Source organism: Equus quagga, chromosome 5, assembly GCF_021613505.1.
Source record: "Equus quagga isolate Etosha38 chromosome 5, UCLA_HA_Equagga_1.0, whole genome shotgun sequence".
NCBI classification, from domain to species: Eukaryota; Metazoa; Chordata; class Mammalia; order Perissodactyla; family Equidae; genus Equus; species Equus quagga.
The window spans coordinates 3,215,293-3,229,461 of NC_060271.1; the positions used below are offsets into that span (position 1 = coordinate 3,215,293).

Genomic DNA, 14,169 nt, shown 5'->3' on the forward strand with positions numbered 1-14,169 from the left:
TATATCCACAGGGCCTAAATGGTGTCATTCATTGAATGAATGTCAACAAGCTAATTGCTGGTCTTATTTCCCTACACACACCCTGTGCATCAGCCAAATCAGACTCTGTACTCCCAACACACCATGTTCTTTAGACTTTCATTCTCTTGCTCTTGCTTGTCCTCCTAGAACCATCAGGACCTACCTCTTTATACATGCTACAAGTAACTGTTGAACACCCACTATTGTGCTAGGTGCTAGAGAAATAAAGGTAACATTTAACATCTCTATTTAGATGCTTAATGGGATTCTCAACCTAACATGGCCAAAATAGCATCCTTAACGTTCACCCATACCCCAATATGGCTCTCCTCCATTCTTCCTATCCCAGAAAATAGTATCATCATCATCACCCAACCCAAAACCCAAAATCCCAGTTGCTCAAGCAAAAAACAAAATGATTCCTCACTCCCTTTCTTTTCCTCAGTAATACATTAGATCTACTTCCAAAACATATATTGAATCCATCAATTTCTCTCCATCTAGACTAGTGCTGTTGAATAGAACTTTCTGCAATGACAGAAATGTTTTTCATCTTCTCTGTCCAATATGATAACCACTAGCCACATGTGGCTATAAGCACTTGAAATGTGGCTAGTGTGACCAGAAAACTAGTTTTAATTTTAATTAATTTAAATTTATGCCACATGTGGCTAGTGGCTACTGTATTGGACAGCACAAATCTAGACTAGCACTTTGGGTAAAGTCACCATAATCTCTCCGCTGGACTACAGCGATAGTCCCTAATTGGTCCCTCTGCCTCCATGCTCACTCTACACTACGGTCATATCACAGCACTCCTCTAACTCTCCAAAGGCTTCCCATTTAGAACAAAATCCAACCTCTTACCAAGGCCCTCAAGACCCTACTATGTCAAGACCCATATCTACTCTCTGACCTCATGAACCACCTGCTGCCTCTCTTCCTCTCCCCCGCACACTATTCTCGACATTATAGCTCTCTCTTTCCTACAACACTGGAATTTTGTTTCACTCCTTCAAGGCTGTGGTTCCCCTTGTTTTGAGAACACTCTGTCCCCAGATCTTCAAATGGCTAGATCTTCATCATCCTTTAGTTCTTAGCTCAAACCTTACCTCCTTAGTAGGCTTTCCCACAAACTAATCTAAGTTAGCACTTCCTCCTTCCTAGACACACACTTTGACAGCACCACGTTCCATTCACCTCATAGCACTTATCACAGACTAAAATAATCTTGCTAATTTATTTTTCTACTGACTATCTAGAGCTGCTGGATACTGCTAGAACACAAACTCCACAAATAGCAGAGATCTTGTCTGTGCTATTTCATCATTGTATCCCCAATGCCTAGAACAGTACCCATCAGATAGTGGGTACTCAATAAAAATTTGTTGAATAAATAAAAGAAAAAAAAAGTTCCTGCGCCTAAAGAATTCAGCCTTGTGGGACATACTAATAAGAAAATGAGCAATTATAACATAATGTCAAGGGCTCTGGAAAAGCTAAATGCTGGGTGCTGTGGCAACACAGACGATGAAACCTAATCCAGTGTTAAGGGATAAAGTAGGTTTTCTAGAGATAACTGTATTTAAAAGCTGAGATCTAAATGACAAGTTGGAATTGGAAGCCTAAGGGAAGGGAGATGCAGATAAAGTTTTCCAAGTACAGGCAACAGTTGAAGTAGAGCAAGCAGGAGAAGACGGTGACCTGACAATAAGAGCAGAGAGAAACGGACAGATTCATGTGACACTGAGGAAAAAGAGTTGCAGCACTTAATGATTAATTATATGTAAGGGACGAGGGAAAAGTTAAAGATGATGCCCAAGTTTTAGGCTTAGGAAATTGTATGAATGGTATTTTCACTCACCAAAGGAAAAAAAAAAGAACAGAGAGAGGAGTAAATTTAGGAGAGAAAGAAAAGTTCAACCAAGTTGCAGATGACTCTGTGACTTCAGAATGGAAACATCCAATAAATAGTTCAGTAAATGTGTTCAGAATTCAGGAGAAATATCTGGCCCAGAAATATAGATTTGGAAATTTTTAGCACAGAGATGACAAATGACACCATGGTAATAAATGAGGTCACCTAAAGAGGGTCTGCTAAGAAGATTACACGAGCTCAGAACGCTGAAACGCATCAATTTTTAATGGCCAGGCAGATAGAGGGGCCCATAAAAGAAAATCTTAAGAAGCAGCAAGAATGGAAAAAGAAAACCAGAAGACTGGAGTCAGAGACAACTAGAGACTACAACATTTCAGGGTGGTGGTGGTGAGCAATTAAAAAGCTGTCCATAGGTTGAGTAAGATAAAGTCTAAAAAACGTAGACAGGCAAAACCATCTCTACCGAATCAGAAAGTACTGATCTTTTAACCAGTTAAAATGAAGCTTCCTTAGCTAAGAACAATGGGGGAAAGAAAAACAAGGACAGAAATCAATTCAACAACTTCTAGTTCCTGGGAAAGTTTGGAGTTTCCTTTCAATCCTAAAGTTTACTTCTTTTAATTTTCTCCCAGTGGGTTTTTTTCAAGTTGAGTCAATAGAGAAATCAGGCAATAAACAGCCTTCATTCTTGGTATTTAGTTTTCAAACTTACTTACTAATTCTAGAGGCCCCTTCTGTAACAAGGAAAGTATTCTTGGCAGCTAATCCAAGACTGCATAAAACAAACAAAACCACTAAAAGGATCAGGTCTCTCTCCCTCTTTAAATCACTAACACTATCAGAGGCTAAGTCAACAAGCTTGTTCCACAGCAAGAACACATGAGTGCTTTTTTTAAAAAATTAAGATCCACAATTAAAGAGGCAGTGTGGCTGAATGGATTAAGCTTAAGGCTGGAAGACAGAAGCCTTAAACATTAAATTCACCTCTGCCCACTACTTTCTGACCAATTCTGAGAATATTCTATAACTCTTTCAAAAACAGAATAGCAAATAATGAAATAATTCTAAACCAGAATGAGATAATAAGTCAAACTAAAATTAAACAATTATAAATAATTATATAAATGGAGGCAAGAAAACACTGGTATATAAGACATCAAAAATTAATTTTTAAATCCTCACGACAATTGCAATTGCTTGCTGACAAAATCTGATTCATCTTTGCAGGAACAGAACAGGAACTAGGACTCACACCCCAAATGAGCAAAATTTCCTTGGGGTCTTTCAGGGTTGCCATTCTGAGGAACAAGGCAAATACAGAGAGATCTCTCCCTTCTCCACTCTCTCCTTAGCATGTGATACTTTTGGTTTGGCTTCCCAGCTTTCCCCTCCTATAGGAAATGGCCATTCAGTAAGAAAGAGCAAAGAGATTTTGCTTAGAAATCACTCAGAATAAAGTCACTACTATCATGGAGTCGAAGATAGGTATGAACTGTTTCAATTAACTGAAAACCATCTGGAATCATAAAAGAGGAGTGGAATCAGCTTGTAGGTTGCCAATTGCTGCTTTGGGCCAATGTTCATCAAATACTAGGCATTATACCAGTGCAAACACATTTAATCCTCAAATAACACCATGAGGCAGCCCCATATTAAGGTTAAGGAGACAAAGAACAGGGGAGGTGAATCACCAAGCTCATGGGTGGTATTTTAATTCTTATGATGATCCTAAAAAACTTGTATATACATAGTCTGGATCATCTAGAATATAGGTCCTAGATAACAGCCTTATCATCAAGTACTGCCATGCAATTTCAGAGACCTCATTTCTTGTTTATGTTTATGATCTAGCGAACTTTAAGTGAAGATCAAATGACAATGAAGCTTACTGTAACATAAAGTTTTCATGGTACTGGTGTGAGAACTGAGTCATCACAGGTCACCCAACGGGATGTCAAACCCAAAAAAAGCCTTTTCTGAACAGTCAGTCAGTGGTATATTTATGCTGTGGCTAAGATGCACAGAATGGGCCCCATCATTGAATATAAAAATTTGCAATAGCTCACTAGAAATAAATGTAGCTAGTGATAGTAAAGACTAAATGCATGCTCCAAATCCCAGAAATAATTGGATCAGCCACTCATGGAAGGATTTCAAGATCCTACTGTATGTTTCCTATTGCTGCCATACTTCAATCCTAGTGTCCTAAAATAACACAAATGTATTATTTTTAGTTTCATAGGTTAGAAGTCTGACACATGTCTCATTAGGCTTTGTCTTCTGGAGACTCTGGGAGAAAACCCATTTCTTTGTATTTTCTAGCTTTTAGAGACCACCTGCCTTCCTGGGCTCATGGTTCCCTTCCTCCATCTTCAAAGCCAGCAACAGCCAGTTGAGTCCCTCTCACATCTTATCACTCTGACCTTGTTTCCATCCTCAAATCTCTTTCTCTGACTCTTCTAACTCCATCTTCCACTTTTGAGGACCACTGTGATTATAGTGGGCCCACCCAGACAATTCAGGAGAATTAAGATCAGCAGATCAGCAACTTCAAATATATCTATAACCTTAACTCTCCTTTCCCATGTAATGTAACATACTCACAGGTTCCGGACATGAGGACATCCTAGGAGTCTATCATTCTGCTATGCTGGCCTTGCCATGAGGTAAACAACGTACCTCTACTGGGTTATCAAGTTGTTCCCCATTAACAAAGACAGCCAAAGATTGCTCACTTATAAAGTTTAACTAAATATAATGTCTGATTATAATGAACTAACAAACAAAGCCTCAAAGATACTAACACTGTTTTGTTTTTACAGTATAGTTATACGAACAGCTTTCTCTGCAACAATATTATTTGAATCAAAATATAAATATAGTATTGGACCTCGTTTTACTAGTTCTACTCTTTAACTAACAATAATTTGGTTTTTGTAAAGCAACATTATTTGTCACATTATATTATAGATACTATTTTGAATTTCCTTGGCTTCACTGTCTTATTTGTATTTAAATTGTGAATTTATTTTGGTTTCATAATTGTATCAAAGCTATAAACATGGAGTTTACATCTAGTTCTTTGTTTCTATAAACTTAAGTAACGGTATATTAAAAACAAGTCAAAACCAGGGATCAACAAATTTATTTTTCCTTTGAAAGCAATTTATATAACTATCAGTTTTGAGAAAAACTAGAGTACTGGAGTAGAGGTAAACAGGATGGCATTTGGAGTGAGATCCGAACTGAACTACCAGCTCTGCAACGTATTAGCTATTTGACCTTGGACAAGTTGCTGATACTCTTTAGATATGCAATTTCCTTATCTATAAAATGAGGATAATACTACTCAGCTGATAGGCTTATCATGAGGATGAAGTGAAATTATATATGTAAAATGCTCAATACAGTTCCAAGCCATTATCAGGTACTCAATAAGTAAGATTAATATTTATTTTATAGAACTCTATATAAGCTTTAAGACAATAAAATAAAAAGAATCTTCAGTGTTCAGTATATTATATTTTCTCAATAAATATTAAACTGCAACTTCAAATGATTTAAATACTGTTGTATACTTATCTAAATTTTCTGAGTCCATTGATTTTAAACTATTTATCTTTCAATTTAATTAACTAGCTTATTTATTAATCTCAACATTTATGTATCTTGTAAGTTTGTAACTTGTCTTATCCCCTCAAAAACTCACTTGCCTTACTAAGGGCTTTAATATCAGTAATTACAGTAATAATTGAAGTTTTGTAAGTAATAAACTGTGGTGTATAATCTTCAACAGTTACTGTCTACCTTTTCCAAAAAGAAAATACCTTGATATGTTAATAAAAAGTGATGAGAAAAAAACTACAAAATGAATCTAGGAATATCAAAGTCCTAAATGACCTTCAAAGTGAATACTAGCAGTTAAGAGTCAACTTCCAAGGCTTCATTCATCACTTGAAAATAGTACCAATTTTAAAACAATGACTTTTAATCCTAAACCAAAAGCATGCAAAAAAGGATTGATGGAGGTTAAATGAATTAACACTTGCTGAAAATAAATATTAAAAATTACATATTTTTGTAAAAGGTTTTATAAAAGATAAACAATTATTTGTAAATGTATAAGACAGTTTCTCTTTTTTATTATCAGGTACAAAAATACTTACAGTTTGATAATATGAGGGTGACGAAAGAGTTTTAGATTTTGAATTTCTCGTTTTATTTTTCCAACGACATCCAAACTGCGAATCTTCTGTCTATTTAAGATTTTAACTGCCACTTTATGGCCTGTCAATTGATGTTCTCCAACTAAAGAAAAGAAAAAGGAAAAAATCTGCTGTAATAACAATGCAATCATTTACTCATGCTTCCGTTCACTGTAACCCCAAATTTCTCTATGCATATATTCCACTTTTATAGGACTTATTGCATAAAATTGAAGATATTTCTTTTCACTTTTGTCTCTTCTACTAGAGCATGCACTCCTTGAGGACAGAAACTGTATCTTAGTCTTCTCTATATCCTCAGCACCTAGCATAGACATGTTCATTAAATATTTGTGGAAAGGATTACTGAATTCTATACTCCTGCATAAAAATATAATCAAAATAGGAACACCTTTGGGATAGAATAGAATTCACTATGTTTTGGTATCGCTTTATTTCCCCTCTTCTGGTTAATGCCAGTCATTGTACTATAGAAGAATAAATGATTACTATAATAAATTAAAAACTCATAACTAGTTTCATTACTATTTCATCAGAAAATCCATATGCAGCGCCCCCATCCCTTTTTTGGCTTTTCCCATGAAGCCTTCCTGCTCTCCCCTTATTTCATGGAATCTCTACTTCTTTCACATCCTCACGGTATATTTATAAAGCTCGTGTGTCACTTATCATTTTTAGGCTACTATAAACATTTGTGTTTTTGACATTTCATATAACATGATAGTATTCATCTGAATCTCCCAGGAAGAACTTAGCACAGTGTTTTGTACATATTAGATACTAAATATATGTTGCATTAAATGAAACAATAGTCATTCCTCTTTCATATAACACATTCACAGTTATCTACACAACTAGTGATATCTTTAAATACCGTTCACATGAAAAATCTCTCAGTCGGGGAAGAAATTCGTCAGCCCCTCCTCCTATTTCCCTCAATTACTATTCTTAACTTTCACCATTCTTCTCACAACATCCTATTCAATCCTTGGCCCCTTTCAGCAGACAAATTCCCCCTTTCATTTCTTTGGGAAAAATGAAGTCATTAAGAGTGATTTCCTTTAAAAAGATGTATTTATTCCACATCCGTCCTTCCACATGTCTCAGAGATGATTTGGCACTCCTCCTGTTCAAAGCTAGCCTCATCATCTTGTGCCCTTGAATGCATCTTTTCTACACTCTCCTTATATTCGACCTTTTTCTTTTCTAATAGCTCCTTCTCCTCAGCCTATCATTATCCCATCCTTCCCAAATGTTTCATTTACCTTGTATCCTCCTCTGGTTTCCAACATTTGTCTTACCAAAATTTCTCAAAAACAGTAGTCCACGTTCTCTTCTCTTCTTCCTTTTTCACTATCTCTAAATTCACTGCTCTCTGGCTTCTGCCTCCACTCCTCTACCGAAACCAAAAGGTCACAAAAGACCCATTAATTACCAAGCTATGTATCCTTTTCATTTCTCAGACCACTAGACCACTATAATCTCTGCTGCACGGGACAACATTGATCACTCTCTCTTTGGTGGCACTTCTCTATCCTGGTTCCCCTACTAACTCTCAGATGGTCTCCTTTATGACCTCCACCTTTTCTTTAATGGTTAGCATCCCCAGGTTTCTAATCTAGACCCAAGGTAGATCCTGAAGTTATCCCATTCCTTTCTCACAGTTTTAAATACAACCCATATGCCAATGACTGCCTCCTTCTTCAAATTCATGTATTTCAAGGTTAGTATCCCACAAATGCCTCAAATGCAACATATTCAAAACTAAACCCAGCATTTTCCTCCACCAGACCTATGTCCTCTATTTCACTTGGTGTGGCACACAGCCTACAAGCTAGAAATCACGGAGTCAGGTGACATCGTCTCCTAAATATTTCTTGGAGTCAAGTTGCAAATCATTACGACAAATATGTTAATAACAACGATAGAAGTGACAATGACAGTAAGTGTTTATTATGTACTAAGCATTATTCTAAGTGCTAACTGACCTGCTCACTAACCTCACACCTCTATGAAGTATTATTGTCCTCCAGTGTACAGAGGAGTGACCTGAGGCTCAGAGAAGTTAAGCAACCTGTCCAGGCAACATGTTAAGTGGTGGTACAACATGTGATCTCACACTGTCTGACTTCAGTTCAGAAACAACACGTTTAATCCCAACAGAATAGGGGCCCCAGTCAGAGCAATCCAAACATGGAATGGGCTGACCTAGGAAGAACTGAAATTCTTGTCACTGGAGATGACTTTTACCTTTATAACTTTCTCAAGCAATAAATTATCATCTCAAAAACTTTAATGAACCTTGAAAGCTACTTTCCCTGAATATCAAACAAACAAATTGGGAGAAATCAAGTTCAAGTAACTTAACTTACTAACATTCCAAAATATGTTTCTAGGACTCCAGAGACACATTATCAATTTCAGGGACTTTCTACTCAATTAAAATAACTTAAATGGTTTCTTGATGCCTGGGTAGTTCATTATTCACCTGGGGAAATTTTATAATAGCCAAAGATTTGCCTGGGTGACAGAGCAAGTATATCTCTCTCCTCAAGTCCCTGATAGGGCTTCTCTGCAATGGCCTTGTCAACACAAGAGGGAGAAGAGTTCATGTCCGCCTTCCCATTGGATAAGTAAAACTAGTGTCTACTGAGAACACATGTGGGTCTTTCCAGATCAAAGAAGTTAAGACCAAGGACTCTAACAGCCAAACAGATGGCAGCTTTGTTTTTTAATGACATATGCTTAAACTGAAAAAAAACAAGACACCAAAAAGTGAGTGAATTCATTTGGAAAATAATATGAGAAAGCATTACTCCATCAACAAATTCAATAACGCTGCAGGATACAACATCAATATACAAAAATCAGTTGAGTTTCTATACACTAACAACAAACTATCAGAAAGAGAAATTAAGAAAACAATCCCATTTACAAGTGCATCAAAAAGAATAAAATATTTAGGAATACATTTAACCAAGGAGATGAGAGATCTAGACACTGAAAACTAAAAGACATTGATGAAAGAAACTGAAGACATAAATAAATGGAAAGACACTCCATGCTCAGCTTAGGGATTGGAAGAATTAATATTAATAAAATGTCCATAATACCCAAAGCAACCTAAATGCAATCCCTATCAAAACTCCAATGGCATTTTTCACAGAAATAAAACAAAGCGTCCTAAAATTTGTATGGAACCACAAAAGACCCCAAATAGTCAAAGCAATCTTAAGAAAGGACAAAGCTGGAGGCATCACATTTTCTGATTTCAAACTATTATTACAAAGCTATAGCAATCAAAACTGCATGGTATTAGAATAAAAACAGTCACAGATCAACGGAATAGAGAGCCCAGAAATAAACCACACATATATGGTCAACTAATTTATGACAAAGGAGCCAAGAATACACAATGGGGAAGTCTCTTCAATAAAGGTGCTGGGAAAACTGGACAGCCAAAATGAAAACAAAAGAATGAAACTAGACTCCATCTTACATGTTACACAAAAATCAACCCAAAATGGATTAAAGACTTAAATTTAAGACCTTAAATGGTAAAATTTCTAAAAGAAAATATAGGGGGTAAGTTTCTTGACTTTGGTCTTGGCAATGATTTTTTTGGATTTGACAAAAAAAGCAAAAAACAAAAAAAGTGGGACTACATCAAACTAAAAAGCTTCTGCACAGTAAAAGGAAACCATCAACAAAATGAAAAGGCAATGTATACAATGGGTGAAAATATTTGAAAATCACATATCTGATAAAGGGTTTAACATCCAAAATACATAAAGAACTCACGTAACTCAATAGCAAAAACAAACAATCTGATTTAAAAATGAACAGAGGAACTGAACACACTTTTTTCTAAAGAAGACATACAAATGACCAGCAAGTAGATGAAAAGGTGTTTAACATAGCTAATCATCAAGGAAATGCAAATCAAAACCACCATGAGTTATCACTTTACACTTGTTAGAATGGCTATCATCAAAAAGACAAGAGTTAAGTGTTGTTGAAGATGTAGAGAAAAGCGAACCCTTGTGTACTGTTGGTGAGAATGTAAACTGGTGCAGCTACTATGGAAAATACCACGGAGGTTCCTCAAAAAATTAAAAACAAGGGCCAGCCAGTGGCCAAGTGGTTAAGTTCACGCGCTCTGCTTCGCTGGCTCAGGGCTCTCTAGCTCAGATCCTCCACGTGGACCTGTGCACTGCTCATCAAGCCATGCTGTGGCAGCATCCCACGTAGAAGAACTAGAAGGACTTACAGCTAGGATATACAACTATGTACTGGGGCTTTGGGGAGAAAAGAAAATTAAAAATAGAATTACCGTGTGATCCAGCAATCCCACTTCTGGGTAGACATCTAAAGGAAATAAAAACAGGATATGGAAGAAATATGCATTCCTATGTTCACTGCAGCATTATTCATAATAGCCAAGATATGTAAACTACCTAAGTATCTATCAACAAATGAATGAATAAAGAAGATGGGGGGGTATATATATGTATATATGTGTGTGTGTGTATATATATATTATATTTACAATGGAATATTCAGTCATGAGAAAGAAAGAAATCCTGTTTGCAACAACATGGATGGACCTTGAAGGCATTATGCTAAGTGAAATAAGCCAGATAAAGACGACAAATACTGCATGGTATCACTTATATGTAGAATCTAAAAAGCACAAAAAAGGCAAACTCCTAGAAAATGAGAGTAGAAAAGCAGTTACCAGGGAGTAGGGGGTGGAGGAAATAGTGAGAGGTTGGTTAAAAGTTGCAAATTTCAGCTACAAGATGAATAAAATCTGAGGATCTAATGTCAAACATGGTGGCTATAGTTGATAATACTGTATTGAATAGTTGAAATTTGCCAAGAGAGAACTTAAATGTTCTCACAAGAATACTAAATATATACACATCTCTGTGTGGTCAAAAGAATCAAATGCACTAAGAATGCCCCCTCTTTCTGCTGAACTATGCTAGCCTCTATTGCTTAATAACTTGTGAAGTGAATTAACACTTAGTTATAACTAATTAAATCCAAATAGTTGTCTCATAATCACATTCCTCCTGAAAGCCGAATGAATGTTCCTAAAAATCTGGTAATAAAAACAGATTTAAGACCAAGAATTTCTTCTATGTGTATCACAGCCATAAATTTTTCTAGGGAAGTAACTGAAAGGCTTGGACTCATCAAAGTTTATTCTCATTCACTTGTTCAATCAAACAATAAAATACTGAGTATCTTTTAGATGCCAGGACTGTGTTGGTCAAAGATACATGAAAAGAGACGTTTTAGTAGGGGAAAAAATATGAGCTATGAAGGAGTTAAATAAATTCTGTATCATATTAAATCTGTCTGAAGACTTTCAGGGATAACTTATTTGTAAAGGAAGAAGATAGATGAGAAAGAACATTAAAAATGAACACCAAAAAAGGACAAATTTGCCATAATTTGTCATGTATATAAGTAAATATCCAGATCAATACCAATTTTGACAGGAGCAACAGGGACATTCATCCAAGGAACAACCATTTAATGAACGCCTACTATGGTAAGAGCTATACTAGACACCTGGGATGTAAGTGATGAACGAACTAGCTCTGTTACACTGCTAGCTGTCCCCTAGTATCTATTCCACCCTTCCTTCCCAGACAGAAGACTCCCAAATAACACCTGAGCACACGACTCTCAAGAGTAAGACTGCATCCTAGCATCTCTTGTAACTAGATGTGTGACCACGTGACTATGTTCTGGCCAATGGCATGCAAGCAGAAATGTCCCTAGCAGCTTCTTCTTCATCTTTTCCTTCATCCTGAAGCCTGGAATTCCAAAGGCACCATTTTATACCATGAGGACAGGGTTAGACAGATGGGAGCAACAAGAGAGAGAAGCCCATGCTTTTGACCCCATCAGGCACGACAGCAGTCTGAGTCATCTGCTCAGAGAGTTCTAAGAGAACAAAATACTACCTTATTTAAGCCGCTCTTACGTTGCTGATTTCTGTCATTCAGGGTTGAAACTACATAATACACTATTCAAAATACTTTAAAACTCACAAGTTTTAAAACCACTTCAAATTTCCAATTTTGCTGAACTGTCATCCATGAACTAATGGAGATAAATTATAATTTACAGCCCACACAATTTCTTGGATTAAAAGTGTTCTACAAACTTAATACCTATTACTGGTACATTTTGTTTTTCCTAACTTACAACCAAATTACACAAAACACTCTCTAAAGCTATGGAATTTTATGGGGGGAAAAATCCATACTTACCCAATCTATGCCTTTTTAGAATTTTACATTTGATAAGGTAAAGAGCTGTCATAAAGAAGAAAGAATGAAACTGACTTATATTGCTCCAGAAGCAGAAGTGGGAATAAACGATTTCAACTAACACAGTCATCTGCTCTAGGAAACCTCTCATGACCATCTTTTTCATCACTCCAGCCTAGATTGAAAATTTCCTTTTTATTTTTTAAATTTATTTATTTTTTGGTGAGGAAGATTGGCCTTGAGCTAACACCTCTTGCCAATCTTCCTCTTTTTGCTTGAGGAAGATAGTCGCTGAGCTAACATCTGTGCCCATCTTCCTCTATTTTGTATGTGGGATGCCACCACAGCATGGCTTGATAAGTGGTATAAAGGTCTGAGCCCAGGGTCCAAACCCGCAAACCCTAGGAAGCTGAAGCAGAGCTTGTGAACTTAACCACTACACCACTAGGCAGGCCTTGAAAATTTCCTTTTTAGTGTAACGGCTGTACCCTGAGTATACTTCTTTCACAGGATGTGTAACATGAACATTTACTTCATTCTCAGTTCATCTCTCAATACTAGATGGAAAAGCATTGGAGGTCAGGTACTTTGTAGTGTTTGTCTATTGCCAGGGACACAGCTCCTGACAATAAACAGTAAACCAGGAGAATAGGGCACAGGGAGGTTAAGAATTTGCCTACAATCATTCAGCTATGAAGTGGCAGGACTGGATTTAAACCTAGCAGTGTGCACCATCCAATATTCAAACAGAGGAAGTTCAGGCCTTTGTCAGAATTAATATAAGATAAACTCCTGCATTAAGCAACAGGTTGGACTAGATCAAACCTAATTCCCCTTCCAACTGTAAGACTTTTCAAATTATATCTCCAGTGATCATTCCACACCGAAGGGTAGGTCTTTTAAGCCACTCTAGCCTCCTGGTGATTTTAGTTGCCATTTTCTGGATGCTTTCCAGTTCTGACACATTTTTCTTGATGCACAAGATGCAGGATTTCATTTAGCCACATGAAGTCCTTGTAAATACAGAGCTGTTTTGCACAAAGACTATAATTTTTCAAATTTCCAATATGATTCCCAATGGACTCCAGCATTTTTTACCACAAGCACAGACCCTATAATTTTATGAGTATAATTTGGAACACTTCTCTTATACATTATTCAATATTAATTCATACAAAATACTTCTTACATTCAATGTTAATATCATATAATCTAGATCATATCTAATGAAGCAAAGAAAATGAACAATTAAAAAATAAAGTACTGATTATTTTAGGCCAGAATTATAATCTATTTATCTTCCAGGCTCAAACAAAGCAAAGAGTTGGCAAAAGGTCCTTCTGCTGCAAAGGTTACGGAACTATTGCATAATTTGAACTATGTCAGAGAAGAGCAAGCTGCAGTCCACAAAAAGAACTGACTATTTAATTTCACACGCTCCACAGGACCAGTAGGTGAGCATAGCACTTCCCATGCCTACACAAAGTCCCTGACCTATACACAAAATTTGCTTGCAAATCACTTTTTTGGAACTTGAAAAGTTTTTATCTCATCGTAATCATGACATTCATAGTGCTATGCTCCCAGGAAATTATTAGCTTCTAAGTAAAATCAAGTCTATCACCATATTACCAAAAATAGATAGAGGAAGTTTTTTAAAAATTTCAAGGTATATTGGGGATGGTCTGACTTAAATTTAGGTTACAAAAAAGTACACTAAATCCCTCAGGAGGGCCTCCAAGCGAAGGCACAG

General features: G+C 36.4%; 1 protein-coding gene across 2 annotated transcripts in view; it reads right to left on the bottom strand.

Moving 5' to 3' along the window:
• Nucleotides 1-6,203, bottom strand: part of PRKAA2 (protein kinase AMP-activated catalytic subunit alpha 2) — a 41,990-nt gene extending 35,787 nt beyond the window's left edge. The window contains exon 1 of one of the 2 annotated variants that reach the window (XM_046661067.1): nucleotides 6,067-6,203. The gene's annotated coding sequence lies outside the window, so the exon portion shown is untranslated. The remainder of the gene's footprint in view (nucleotides 1-6,066) is intronic. The other variant, XM_046661066.1, reaches the window with a different exon arrangement.
• Between the last annotated feature and the right edge of the window lie 7,966 nt (nucleotides 6,204-14,169).